The sequence below is a fragment of the Panthera tigris genome, chromosome E2, assembly GCF_018350195.1.
Source record: "Panthera tigris isolate Pti1 chromosome E2, P.tigris_Pti1_mat1.1, whole genome shotgun sequence".
Lineage (NCBI taxonomy): Eukaryota > Metazoa > Chordata > Mammalia > Carnivora > Felidae > Panthera > Panthera tigris.
In genome coordinates, this window is record NC_056674.1 from 6,760,750 (window position 1) to 6,774,943 (window position 14,194).

A 14,194-nucleotide genomic window follows, 5' to 3' on the forward strand; every position below is an offset into this window, starting at 1 on the left:
CCTACTCGTGCTCTCTCAAAAGTAAATACATGTTAATTTAAAAAAATTTATAAAGGGGCGCCTGGGTGGCACAGTCGGTTGAGCGTCCGACTCTTGGTTTCGGCTCAGGCCATGATCTCACTGGTTCGTGGGTTCCAGCCCCGCATCGGGCTCTGTGCTGACAGTGCGGAGCCTGTCGCTCCCTCTCTCTCTGCACCCCCGCCCCCGCCAAAGTAAATAAATAAACTTAAAAAAAAATTATAAAGATTAGTCTGCAACATATTCATGAAATTAGTTGCGTATGTACTCCTTTTTCTAGCTTCTTGAACACAGCATAATTGCCTTGGGGTTGTTTCCAGTGTTTTGGATATTGCAGCTGGAACTGCTGTGAATATTCACGTGCAGGAAATAAAATGAGCACAAAAAACAGATTGACCACAGCCCTGTGCATCTTCACCAAGACGTGTTTGCCAGCCTTTTGCAGGCCTGCCACCCGTTTCCAGCCTGCTCTCGCTCATATTCTCCTCTCCACCCCGCACCGCCTCCCCGCCCCCACTCCCGCCAATGCCAGTTGCTGAGCTTAGAAGTCTCCCTCACCCCGAGGAACCAGACACCTCAAGAACACAGGCTGTGTTCACCTGTTTGCCCCCGCTATGTTAAAACCCGTAGGCTATTATAATTTTCAGAATGCACCTGATAAAGTCATGTAACCACAGGTCAAAGCAAAAGACAGTTCCATCTTCATACTCCTCCATCATTACTATGCTGGCCCAGTCTCGCCCCTGATACTAAAATTGTCCCTGCTTGCACCGTTGGTCTGTGCTAAGCTCGTTTTCATACAGCAGGCAAGGTGATGTTTGTAAAATACAAATCAATCATGAAAAATTTCCTGTTTTCCATTATCTAATGACTGCAATACAGAATAAAATCTCAGGAATTGAGATAACCAAGTTTAGGTGCTTAAAAATGTGTTGGGTTGGGGCGCCTGGGTGGCTCAGTCGGTTGAGTATCCGACTTTGGCTCAGGTCATGATCTCACAGCTCGTGAGTTCGAGCCCTGCGTTGGGCTCTGTGCTGACAGCTCAGAGCCTGGAGCCTGCTTCGGATTCTGTGTCTTCCTCTCTCTCTGCCCCTAACCCACTTGCATTCTGTCTCTGTCTCTCTCAAAAATAAATAAACATTAAAAATTTTATTAAAAAAACATAACATTTAAATGTTTAAAAATATATATATGTCGGGTTCAATTTACCCCTTAATTCAGGGTTTGTGATGGAAATGTAAAACAGCTACTGCATAGCAAATATCCATTTCTTCTCTAACCAGGACTCAAGCAGGGTATCTTTATTGAATCAAGAGAAAGACTGGAAAGAGGAGAGAGGACAAGAGCCCCAATCATAAGAGGAAAAAGGAATAGAAAAGGCAAACCACATATGCTGTTAAGCAGGTCACAGAGGAAATGGGAACTCAAATTACAACAACTTTCAAAGGTGATAGGGCTGTGAACAACTTAAGGGTTCTTCTCCAATACACTCAAGAGGAATCTTACCTCCTTTCATATCCCAGCTTTCCTCCATCTTGCCTGAGGTTCTCATGTTTTTTATTCTGCTTCTCTGGGGATCCTAGTCCTCTTCTCTCCCCCTTTTATAGGCAAACATTTAGCCTAATAACACACACATACACACAGTATTTTTTTGAACAATTCCATTCTTTACAACTGCCTTACAATCGCTCATTCTTTGCACGGATAGAACTTTTTTCTTTATAGTCCATTCACCTTCATCTTCCAAATCAACATCTAATTCTTTTATTTCTTCTATGTCACAAAGAATGTATGACCCTATAAAGCAGCACCAATCAATAGACGGTTCTGTGATGATGTAATTGTCATGTAATACATCTGTATTGTCCGACATGGTAGTCACTAGTCACCTAGAACTATTGAATTCTTGGAATGTGAACTCTTGATATTAAGGAAATACATGTTTAACTTAACTTTAATTAATCTACACTTAAATAGCCGCATGTGGCTAGTGGTACTGAAGCAGTGCAAAACTATCAAGGAATGTACAGTCAACGTGGGGAGAAAAGACATGGGCATTTCTAAAGACGTATTTGTATCCTGGATTATTTATACATTATTTTTCTCTTTCCAAGAGTTTTAATTTAAATTCCAGTTAATTAACATACAGTGTAATACTAGTTTCAAGTGTAGAATTTAGTGCTTCATCACTTAATACAAGACCCAGTGCTCATCACAAGCGCACTCCTTAATCCCCATCACCAGTTTAACCCACCCCTCCCCACCCTCCCTCTCGGTTTGCCTCTTTTTTTTTTTCCTCCCCTATGTTCATTTGTTTCCTAAATTCCACTAATGACATCATAAGGTATTTGTCTTTCTCTGACTTATTTTACTTAGTGTAATACTCTCTAGCTCCATCCATATCATTGCAAATGCAAGATTCCACTCTTTTTGGTGGCTAACATTCCATTTGTGTGTGTGTGTGTGTCACATCTTTATCCATTCATTAATCAATTACTTATACATTATTAATAGGACTCCTTCGCTTGTCTCCCATTCAAATACTCTCCTTGGGGAAAAATGTACTTAGGATCATTCTAACTCCACGTCATTCTAAGCACAAAACCCGTGATCCAATTATTTCACGTCCCATTTCACCTAATGTGGAGTTTACATACCCTGAGTATGTTAGATGGAGCGTGAAGATACACCACTTACATATAATTCAGCTAACTTTTTTTTTCTTTTTTTTCTATTTCATTTTAACCAATTTAATGTTTTTACTTATTTTTGAGACAGAGAGAGACAGAGCATGAGTGGGGGAGGGGCAGAGGGAGAGGGAGACACAGAATCCAAAGCAGGTTCCAGGCTCTGAGCTGTCAGCGCAGAGCCTGATGTGGGGCTCGAACTCACAGACGGTGAGATCTTGACCTGAGCTGAAGTTGGTCGCTTAACCCACTGAGCCACCCAGGCGCCCCTAATTCAGCTACCTTAACACTCATTCCAGGAGGGCAAAGACATTTTGTTCACCTCTGTGTCCTTAGCTGGTAGAATAATACCGGGTATAAAGCAGGTACTTCACAAATATTCACCGAATGAACAGCAATTCATTGAAAGGCTGTTTCTCAGGTGACTTTACATAATATAAGGTCCTGAAAATCTGTGAAAGGAGTACCGACCGCTTTTCAATTAATCCTCCACACTATCCTAGGGAAACTGAACAGATCTTATATGTTCCCCAAACTCCACTAGTCAAGACTGCTTTTTCCTATCAACCAACTCTATATTGTAAAGATTTTCATTCCTAGCAATATCCAGATACCAACGACCTTATCTCTTTATACTCACAGCAGTGTTTTGTTTCACTTATGATCCCAGGCATTCCAGATTAGTTGACGAAACTGAGCAATTGATGTGGAAGCTAGAGTATTATGTTACGCAAAATACCTCAGAAAAAGACAAATACCTTATGATGTCACTCGTGGAACTTAAGAAACAAATGAACATAGGGGAGGAAACAAAAGAGGCAAACAAAGAAAAGACAAGGTTACTAACATCAGACTGTGTCTCTGTATCAACAATATAGAAAATGAAATTTATCAGGCTTTCCCAGTCTCTGCATTCATAGTTCTCTCAAAATACACTTAACTATATAATGGCCTGGAATTTTTTGTTCACTGTTTTTCTACTCTGCAGTTCCTTCCCATAGGTTTTTTGAGACATAATGTGAGAAATCATTGACCACTGAAGGCACAGTCACATTGACTACACTTGTAAGATTTTTGTTCCCCTGGGCAAATTTTCTGCCAACACTGGAGGGCGCAACCTAGCTAGAGGCTGTTCCAAAAGGGCTAAGTTCCTATTTGCTAGAAGCCCACTGATATTTAATAACGTCTGAGTGGCGACAGAAGGCATTTGCACAGTCACCAAATTAACAGGACTTCACTTCTAAGAAGCTGTGACCCTGTGGAAGGGTTTTCCAATTTTATAAATCTACGTGTTTCTCCTTTGTGTGGGGGGTTTTTGTTTGTTTGTTTGTTTAATAAGGCAAGACTTGTAGGCAAAAGCTTTCCCACACCCAGGGCATTCACAGATCTCTCTCCTGTAGTTCTTTAATGGATAATGAGCTGTTGCTTCCTGATGGTTTTCCCACATTCACTACATTTATGAGGTTTCTTTCCTGTGTGCGTTTTCTGATGTTTAATGAGACCTGACTTCTGAAGACAGGATTTTCTTTTTTTTTTAATTTTTGAGAGAGAGAGAGAGTGAGAGATAGATCGTGAGTGGGGAGGGGCCGGGAGAGAGGGAGACACAGAATCTGAAACAGGCTCCAGGCTCGGAGCCGTCAGCACAGAGCCCAACACGGGGCTCCAACTCACGAACCACGAGATCATGCCTGAGCCGAAGTTGGACACTTAACTGACTGAGCCACCCAGGTGCCCCTGAGGACGGGATTTCCTACAGTCCCTACATACAAAGGAAGCCTTGTTTGCATGAACTCCCTGATGTCGTAAGAGGCTCACCTTGTGGATGAAGCCTGGTCCACATTCACTACATATACAGGGTTTCTCACCAGTATGAGTTCACTCACGTACAATGAAACTAATCTTCTGGGTGAAGCCCTTTCCACAATCATACATAGGGTTTCTCTCAGGTATGAGTTTTCTGAAGTAAAATGAGATGTCATTTAATGAGCAAGGCTCTGCCACATTTAGTGCCTCAGTGGGGTTTTCTCCTTTTCCATTTCTCTCGTGTATAATGACTCTGACTTCCTATAACAGGCTTTGCCATATTCACCTATAGGTTTCTCCCCTGTGTGAATTTTCTCGTGTCCAGTGAGCCTGGACTTTGTGGTATGTGCCTTCCCATATGTACTGCATCCATGGGGTTTCTCTCCCCGGTGAATCCTCTCACGTTTAGTGAGCTGAGACTTCCTGATGAAGGATTCCCCACATTCACTGCATACGTGCATTCCCCAATTTTGTGAGCCCTCTGATGCTGAACAAATGGGAGCCTTAGTGCTGATGGGTTTTCCAATTTCAGGCAATTTTAGTATGAATTTGCTTATACTTTGTAAGGAGAAAGGATTTCTCATCTCCACTACACTCCATGGAGTTCTTTATTTCATAGCCTCTGCTTTAACTGACTGAATTTAAATTTGATTTCAGAGTTTTTCCCTAATTTTGCCTTAAAGGAAAATGATGGTCCAGATGGACGATATTTTCAGAGGCATCATGTTCACAGCATTGTTCCGCATTTAGTTGTCTTTAGGCATCTCCAGCCACGCAAGTGTCACCGTAGGTGATCATCAACTTCAGCTTCTAGGAAAGAAGAGAACAATGAGTGCCTAGGTGTGGACTAGCCAATCTTTAGTGTTGACTGCGTGATCTCAGTATAAAAGAGTCTCTATTAATGTCCCTTATTTCTTGAACACTGGTAAAAACACAACACACAAAAATCAAGTGGCAAAAGCAAAAAGCATACAAATAAGTTTAGATAGTTCACAATGAATAACTATACAGTCGGCTGCTTTCTAAATAGCATCTTGCAAAACATGCAGAGAGAGCAGAAAATAAGAAAACCACTGTTAGAAGAGAAAACACAGGTGGAAAAAAAACTTCATCCAAGGTTACAAGGGCTGCATTCAGTCATTCCACAAATCCTAATAAAATGCCTGGTAGGTACTGGCCACAGTGCTGGTGTTGGGGACACGTGAATGTATTATTCTGAGTTTACATTCTAGGTACGGAAAATACACTGAGCAAAGAAAAATGGGAGGCAGGGGCGCCTGGGTGACTCAGTCAGTTAAGTGTCTGACTTCAGCTCAGGTCATGATCTCACGGTCCATGAGTTCGAGCCCCGCATCAGGCTCTGTGCTGACAGCCTGCTTTGGATTCTGTGTCTCCCTCTCTCTCTGCCCCTCCCCCACTCATGCTCTGTCTCTCTCTCTCAAAAATCAATATCGAAAAAAAAGAAAAAAGGGAGACAGCTGCGAATTATGAGAGGTGGTTAGAAGAAGCAAAGGAGATGAAGAGAGGTGGAGGAAATGAGGATACACTGTGGAGTAAGACAAGTCTTACCACTGAGTTCAAAATGGGAGGGGAAAGCACGTGAAGAATTAAGGTTCACTCCTAAATATTTTGCTGGAGTCAAGAGGTGGAAACTTTCTTCAAGAGGGTGGATGTTACTGAGGTTCAGAATGTGGGGGAAATAAGTGGACTTTCCGAAGCATATAAACATTTTGATTTTTATTAGACGGCAAGGTGCCAGTACCCAGTTGGATAGAAAAATGTTGAGAACTGGCCTGAGTGGACACAGCGATGTGGAAAATATCCGTATGTAAATTTTTAAGGATAAAGGATAAGCTGAGGTCGTGTTCAGAGCGCAAAGACTGAAACAAAGTTGAGGCAAAGGACCAAGATGTTAGTTGCTCAAACATTCAGACTTCCGGTTTGGAAGAGTCCCACCAAAGGAAGCAAACGGACTATGGTGGTCAAGGGCAGAAGCAGATGCTTGTTATGAACAAACATCTCAGGCAATTCAGAATGTTGGACCCTCAGTGTTTGAGTTTGACATTTCTGTGATACTCTTGGGTGGTCGTCCGCTTTCTAAAATTTACCCCTTTCTTCATTCTTCAGAGCACCATCACCCTGGCCATACATTTAAGGGACAGACTCTTATCTCCACACTCCCAACTTTTAGTCTAGCTGGGGCACATTCCTGAAGAAAGGGGCAAAGGTGAGAGAGAATGACCATCCAGGAAATTCCACCAGACTGGTGGACACGCAGACTTCTCCAGGGACAGATGTGCTTCCATACGGAAGAAGAAGACCATCACCTTCCGTCGCACTCTGCAAGCTGTACCTGTACAGATGTCACATCTGATTTCCTCCCATTTTGACACCCCTAAGGCACTGATCCCTCATCTTGCAATGGACTGCGTCTTCTTCCATAATTCTGCATTTCTGTCTCCATGTTGGCCTCAGTTAAGCAGCCTTTAGGACCACTTGCCTCCTTCTGAACCAAGACTCGGGCCACTGGTACGTTGTTTTTCCCACAGCCTCAGGCCCTTCCTTATTATTGCTACACAGCTGCCACCAGGTAGAAATTAAGACAACCCAGACCTGAAAAAACAAAACAACAAAAAACCCCTACCATTCATCATGCTACCTCAACTAGTTCAATTACCAATACCTAAAGTCTAAACAGTCAGCCTGGCAATAAAAGTTAATATCGCCTTGGGGTGCCTGGGGGGCTCGGTCGGTTAAGCGTCCGACTTCGGCTCAGGTCGTGATCTCACAGTTTGTGAGTTCGGGTCCTGCATCGGGCTCTCCACTAATGATGTGGAGCCTGCTTGGGATTCTCTCTCTCCCACCCCGCCCCCGTCCCTCCCCAACTCGTGCTTTCTCTCTCTCAAATAAATAAACTTAAAAATAAAAAAGATAACATTGCCTTGACCACCCCATTTACCTGTTTCCATTCCAGTGCTGCCCCCACAAATACCCTCTGACACTGGCCTCTGTGAGGCTTCAGGCTGCTCTGTGGCAGTCTTGGCCATGGCCTTGCAGATTTCTTACTATTTATGCCTCTCTTCTTTGCCCTTCATTACCTTCTTTATTTAAAATCAAGGTATGCGCCCACATATCGTGGCGTTATTCCCCAGGCTCTCTATATAACTGTAGGTTCTATTTCCTCTAGATTTCCACAGTATCACACCTTTGCTAATCATTTTGACATGTAACCTCAACCTTGAATTCTAGCAACAATACTATGTGTTCAAAACCTGTATTGCATACAGATTTTCTAATCAACCAGGCTGAGAGAGAAAGGCCTGGATGCATGCATTATACACATGGTCTCCAACAAAAGCCTTGGATTTAAGAAATGTTTGAAAAATAGATACGATGTTTTCAAGGCTGAGTTTCAGTGCTGTGGGCACAAAGCACTAAGAGAATTCATAGAAGGAAAACAAGCAGTCAGAGATCATTTCATGAAAAGAGAATTCAAAGTGCAGCAATACACACACGCACGCACACACACACACACACACACACACACACTTATATGAATGGGAGGACAACACTAAGATCATATCCCTGTCCCTTAGTTTATATCTTTCTTGCTGAATCAGCAACTCCCGACGACGTTTATGGCTCTTACTTTCCTGAAAGACATTTTTGTTCTGCTTTTGGAGAACCAGCCTCTCTTAGATCTTCCAACCTCACCACCTCTTTCTTAACTTCCATTGCTCTTTCTCTCTTCTTTTTATTTAAGAGAGAGAGAGAGAAACAGAGTATAAGCAGGGGAGGAGCAGAGGAGAGGGAGACACAGAATCCAAAGCAGGCTCCAGGCTCCCACCTGTCAGCACAGAGCCGGAAGTGGGGCTCAAATCTACAAACCATGAGATCATGACCTGAGCTGAAGTCAGATGCTTAACTAAGCCACCCAGGTGCCCCCCATTCTTAACCTTCTACAGTACTCATTTTTCTAAACCGTTAGAAGACACTAAACTTAAGGGGAAAAAAAGAGGAAGGTGGAAGAAATTTTCTTCTAGAGAAAGTGATTTTAGTTCCTTACTAAAAAGTCTGAATTCATTCAGGAGTTTCTGTGAACTTAGGAGTCTCTGTTGAAAATAAAAGCTTAACTCACAAATTAAAGGGAAAGTTTAAGGACAGGAGAACAGAACAAGAAATGGAAAACAGAATCTTTGGACAACTTCCGAGTGGGGAAAGAGAAGTGTCTCATTAGTTCATTCAGGTTGCTAGAACAAAAACCGACAGAAATGTATTTCATATTTTTGGAGGCTGGGAAGTCCCAGATCAGGGTACCAGCAGATTGGGTGTCTGGTGAGGCCTGCTTCCTCGTGGGCAGTACCTTCTAGTTACAACCTAATATGGCAGAAAGGGCAGGACCGTCATGACCTAATCACCTCTCAAAGTCCACATCTCATAACACCATCACCTTGGGGATTAGGATTTCAACACCTGAATCTCGAGAGGACACAAACATTTAGTCTAGAACAAGAAGCTAAGAAGCCATGGAAACACAGAGATCAGATTACAGTGTGGACACAGCATCCAAAGCGAGGCTGAATGCTGGGAAGGGAAATCACTAGTTTGCAATGGGGCAGTTACATGAACCAATTGGAAGACTATTTTGAATTCAAAGAGCTACGTTTGGAGTAACACTTAGAAGGTGGAATTTCATAGCAATGGAAGTGTGGAAGAAGTAGTTAGAGACACTGCAACAATGGACAAAAAAGACTTGAGAACTGTAGGAAGAAGAGAACTAAGCAAACAATGACAAAAATCAAGATGGGAATGCCTGGCTGGCTCAGTCGGTACATCATGTGACTCTTGATCTCAGGGTCATAATTTTGAGCCCCACATTGGATGTAGAGATTACTTAAAAATAAAATCTTAGGGGCGCCTGGGTGGCTCAGCCGGTTAAGTGTCCCATTTCGGCTCAGGTCATGATCTCACAGTTCACAAGTTCAAGCCCCACGTCAGGCTCTGTGCTGACAGCTCAGAGCCTGGAGCCTGCTTCTCCCTCTCTCTCTGCCCCTCCCCTGCTTGTACTCTGTCTCTGTCTCTGTCTCTCAAAAATAAATAAAACATTAAAAATAATAATAATAAAATCTTTTAAAAAAATTAAGATGTACATAAAATAAACAGGGGTCGGCTCTTGGAAGAAGAAAAGGGGCATATTTTCCTATGGACTCCTACAAAGAAGCTCTCATCAGGGAAGGATATGAGGGGCAGCTGTTTAGACATCCTCAGACACTCTCACAGCCCTGGAACCTTCCCTGGCTCGTGAGAATGTGACCTCCTCAGCCATTCACCTTGCTGTTGTCACTTGCTCACCTGGACTGGTTCCACTGCGGACTTCCTCTTCTATCGCCCACGGTTCTTCCCCTCGTTCAGCTTGGAGAGCGCGTCTGGTTTGTTGGCTTGATGCCCTGCCCATGGGAGAGACAGGACACTTGGAGATGGGCTGGGGTGTGTCGGGATGGGAGGACGCTACACGTGAGGGGCTGAGGCAGTTTTCGCATCTGCACGGCAGGGTTCTTCTCTCACAGGAGCGGACACGTTATGCACTCTTGTCTGAAGCCAGAGAAGGACCCGAGAATCTACCACTGGAAAGCGCTGCAGATACTCTGAAGTGTTAAGCAGCTGACAGAGGAAAGGCCACTGATGGGGAGTCTCTGAATGACAGGGGGGCTGTCCTCACCCACTGACACCAGGTTCCTGTAGTCCTCCAACATCACGTCCCGGCAGGTTCTTCTGGGTGGGGGCCAGGAGCTGCCACTCCTCCCACATGAAGTCCATGGTCACATCCTCCAGTGTTAGTAACTCCTGTAATAACATGGTCCTGTTTAATAGAAGTGTTTCCCTTTTGTTATTTTTTTTAAGATTTTATTTTTTCTTGGGGTGCCTGGGTGGCTCAGTTGGGTAAGTGTATGACTTCAGCTCAGGTCATGATCTCATAGTTTGTGGGTTCGAGCCCCATGTCAGGCTCTAGGCTGACAGCTCGGAACCCGGAGCCTGCTTCCGATTCTGTGTCTCTCTCTCTCTCTGCCCCTCCAGACGCAGGGCTCGAACCCATGAACTGTGAGATTATGACCTGAGCCAAAGTCAGACGCTTAACCAACTGATCCACTCAGGAGCTCCACAAGCAGTTTTTTAAAAACCACTTTGTAGGGGCACCTGGGTGGCTCAGTCGGTTAAGCATCCGACTTTGGTTCAGGTCATGATTCACGGTTTGTGAGTTCGAGCCCCACATCAGGCTCTGTGCTAACAGCTCGGAGCCTGGAGGCCACTTTGGATTCTATGTCTCCCTCTCTCTGCCCCTTCCCCGCTCACACTCTGTCTCTCTCTCAAAAATAAATAAACATTAAAAACTATTTTAAATCAGTCTGTAGAAGGAAAATACTATTGGGATATTCTGCATTTATACATTCAATAGTCCATTTATTTGACAAATCAGAAATTTCTGTAGTAAGTAGATATGACATTCTCTTGCCAACCAAGAATCATATACATGGGAGTACTTACTTGCCAAACATTATACACTTGCCAAACATTAATCTTGATATTAAGATTAATAAAACAAGATTAATCAAGTTTAATAAAACAAGATTAATAAAACTCATCAAGGGCCTTCCCAGACTTGGTGGATCTGAATTAACCATGTGGAGACAAGAGATGCCAGAATTACAAGATATGTCATGTTTAATAAGTGTGTTTAAAATGTTCTAAGGAATTTTTAAAAAGTGTTGCAAGGTAGGGCACCTGGGTGGCACAGTCAGTTAAGCGTCTGACTCTTGGTTTCAGCTCAGGTCGTGATCTCCCGGTTCGTGGGTTCGAGCCCCCACATCAGGCTCTGCGCCAACAGTGTGGGGCCTGCTTGGGATTCTCTCTGCACCCCCTCTCAGAATAAATAAATAAACATCTTTTTAAAATGTCGCCAGGAGTATTTTAAAATATCTAAGGAACAGGAACTATAAAGAGACAGGTAGGCAGAATTGAGGAACAGTATATCTGAAAAAAAGAAACACCCCCACAGGTTGAAAGCATATTAGAGGCACTGAAGGGATAATTAGTGAACTAGAAATTACCCAAAATGCAGCACAGCTACTGCAGCTGGGCAGAATATTCCGAAAGACCATGATAATTTGCTAGCGGGACTCAGAGCTCACTGAAAGCTGTTACAGCTTATGATAGTTAAAGGATACAGGTTAACATGAGCCAAGAAAAGTGGCGCAAAGGGCAGAGCACAGCAAAGTCCCAGACACGGAGCTTCCAGATGACCTCCCACAATGGAGCCACGGGCAGTGTTACTTCCTCAGCATGCACCTGCGACAGAAGGCAGGGGAAACTGCCAACAGAAAACTCCCGAGCCTTGATGTCTGCTCCGTGTGGGGGCTCAATCAGCTGGGCAGGACACACGCATGTCCGCCTTCAGTCTCCAGCCTCTCCAGGGGTGCACGGACACACAGCCGCCCTCCAAGTCACGCTGTGGCTTTTCCTTGGCTGTTTTAATCTCTATTCTTTCTATCATAAATGTAACCTTGAGTATAAAAGGCTTTCTGAGTTCTGAGTCTTCTTAGCAAATTAGCATACCTGAGGGTGGTCTTGGGGACCCGCAAGGTAAAAGGGAACTCACTTGTTTGCTGAATATACATACGATATATGCATAAATATTAACTATTAAATATACATATATATTGGGCGCCTTGGTGGCTCAGTCGGTTAAGCGTCTGACTTCAGCTCAGGTCATGACCTCGGGAGTCCATTCTCGTCGGGTTCTGTGCTGACAGCTCAGAGCCTGGAGCCTGCTTCGGATCTGTGTCTCCTGCTCTCTCTGCCCCTCCCCCTCTCACGCTCTGTCCTCCCCCCCAAATAAATGAACATTAAAAAAATTTTTTAATAAAAATGAATTAAAAAAAGAAAAAGAAACCTGGACCAGATACCACATGAGGACACAGGGAGAAGGTGGCACGTACAAGTCGAGGAAAGACCTCGGAAGGAACCAACCGTGGGGACCTTGATCTCAGACTTTAGCCTCCAGAGTTGTGACAAATGTCTGCTGCGTAAGCCAGCCAGTCTGTGCTCTGCTATGACAGCCCGAGAAGACTAATACGCCCACCCCACTGAGCCAGACAAGGCAGTGACCCATGTAGACCCAAGCCCTTAGACCTTAGGATCCTCACTCGTCACCCTGTGCCACAGCTGAGAACGTGGCACCTGGACCGAGGGGAAAATGATGAGGCTTCAAAGGTAGAAAAGCAGTTCCCTAAAATACATGAAGATGGAAATGGAGCATTCCAGAGTCCAAGTAACCAACAATGCCATTATCATCTGGCAGTCAGCACGCTTAGTAATTGTTACGATTTTTATGAAGGTGAGGGGTGGAGCCTAAAGGATGTAAACAGACATGGCCTTCTCAAAGAGGACCATCTGGAATTACCTAGCCTACTAAAATGTTTTATTTACCTGGGACGCCAGCCTCGGAAAGGTGAGTCAGCACCTGGGCCTCAGGGTTCGAGGCAGGCCTGGGCAGCCCCTTCAGGGACCCCGACTGAAGGTTCAAGGACAAAGACACGGGCCACGAGAGGCGGTGCAGATTCGCGACACGAGGAGTGGAGATGACCTGAAGCCTGAGCCGAACAAGAGTCCATTTCTGATTCTTTGAAGAGCATCTGTCCCAAATCCATCCTTCCAGAGGCCATTATTTTGCATGTTTTGTTCACCAGTGTGTACCCCACGTCTACAACAGTGCCTGGCACAGTGCAGGCGCTCAAAAAAACATCTGTTGCAGTAAATTCCTCAAAAACCCAGTGTTTGGAATTCAATGATGAGACAGCCACTTGATGACAAATTTCCACTTTTTTCCCTTGTAATCAGCGCTCCGCTTTTAAGCTGGACAGATCTTTCCTGAAGCAAGGGAAAGAACCCTGAGTACAGGAGAGAGGACAAGGCCCCGTTCCCAGGACAGTGAGCGTGATGAAGCTACGTGTCCCAGTTCATCACATCACAAAGGAGCTGGGATCCCTGAGATAAAAGCTCTAACAGGGGGCAGACTGTGGAGCGAGGGTCAGGGCGCTTCACAGCATCGAAAGAATCTCACCTCCACCCATCTAACGCACTGTCCTCCTTTTTGGAGGTGACGTCATTTTCTATCAATTGGGCTTGCTCTGAGGATCCTATTCCTTCTCTGATCTGCCCTTTCTCTATTGCCAGGGGCCTCTATTCAGGATTCTTTTTTTTTCTTTTTATAATTTTCTGATCTTTGAAATTTCTTTCCCGTAGCTCCTTTCCTTAAGTGAACAAAAATCCGCTTGATTGATTAGTCTAGTGGGTCATTCATTTAGGGCACACATTTACTTTCAGTCGCCTTTCAAAGCCATGGGATTTGTTTCCAGTCTGCTATGGGCTGGGGAATATGCGAAAATCTATAAACTATCTGGGTAGGGATTTATAATCCAGGTAGAAAGAAAGTATCTTTTAACAAAGAATCCACATCCTATTTTACACATGTAAAACCAACTGAGTCTTTTCCCCATCCCTGTCCAAATAATAACATGCCCCTCGAGCAAGAAATTACCATGATACTTTGTACCTTTTACCTTATGTCCCTTTCAACTAATGTAGGTGTATCTATCCTCTGATTACATGTGCTGGAAGGTCAAAGTGCT

General features: G+C 44.1%; 1 protein-coding gene across 1 annotated transcript in view; it reads right to left on the reverse strand.

The window, feature by feature from the left end:
• The window catches only part of LOC102972793 (zinc finger protein 432), a 50,980-nt gene extending 36,822 nt beyond the window's left edge, over window positions 1-14,158 (reverse strand). The window contains 3 exon segments of the mRNA XM_042970268.1: window positions 9,861-9,955; window positions 10,228-10,352; window positions 12,993-14,158. The gene's annotated coding sequence lies outside the window, so the exon portion shown is untranslated.
• Window positions 14,159-14,194: the final 36 nt, after the last annotated feature.